Here is a 597-nt window from a genome sequence, read left to right on the forward strand (position 1 = left end):
TTCATCTGCCCATTGAATTACGGCGAGAGTAGATATTTTTCTGAAAAAAAGTGGGTTGTGATGTGATGTGAGGTGACACGCGTAATGATGATTTTTATAAAAATATCTAGATATTTGTTTAGATATTTATTATTATTATTATTATTATTATTATTATTATTATTATTATTATTATTATTATTATTATTATTATTATTATTATTTATATATATATATATATATATATAAGAAAGGCAAAGAAAGGAAGCATGTTTCCCTCTGTAGCCGTGCCTTCTTTCTTTCCTTCTTTCCTTCTTTTCCTTCTCTGTTTCCACCCCAAACCAAAGTTTTGGGTGTTTCTTCAAAAATAAAAAATAAACCTCCATTAATCTACTAGATCTAAGCTTCCATTCGAGAAGTGACAGAAGAGAAAGTTGCTCATTGCCACGCTGCGGTGCTAGTGATATAATTTTCGACGCGACGTCACGAACTTAAATTTTACCGGAATTAATTACGGTACCGTAATCGCGTGTTAGAGCTAACGTTAAGGTAAGGGCTCCTTCCAAACTTTTAGTTTGCATTTAGGACATTATTTGTGATTTTGTGGAAAAGAAATTT

The 597-nt window shown here is 31.0% G+C and overlaps 1 long non-coding RNA gene across 1 annotated transcript in view; it reads left to right on the plus strand.

Annotated features, from left to right (window-relative positions):
• The first annotated feature begins 267 nt into the window (after positions 1-267).
• Positions 268-597, plus strand: part of LOC140920179 (uncharacterized) — a 3,174-nt gene continuing 2,844 nt past the window's right edge. The window contains exon 1 of the long non-coding RNA XR_012162840.1: positions 268-528. This is a non-coding gene — a long non-coding RNA (uncharacterized lncRNA). The remainder of the gene's footprint in view (positions 529-597) is intronic.

This window comes from Cicer arietinum, chromosome 4, assembly GCF_000331145.2.
Source record: "Cicer arietinum cultivar CDC Frontier isolate Library 1 chromosome 4, Cicar.CDCFrontier_v2.0, whole genome shotgun sequence".
Classification (NCBI taxonomy): Eukaryota; Viridiplantae; Streptophyta; class Magnoliopsida; order Fabales; family Fabaceae; genus Cicer; species Cicer arietinum.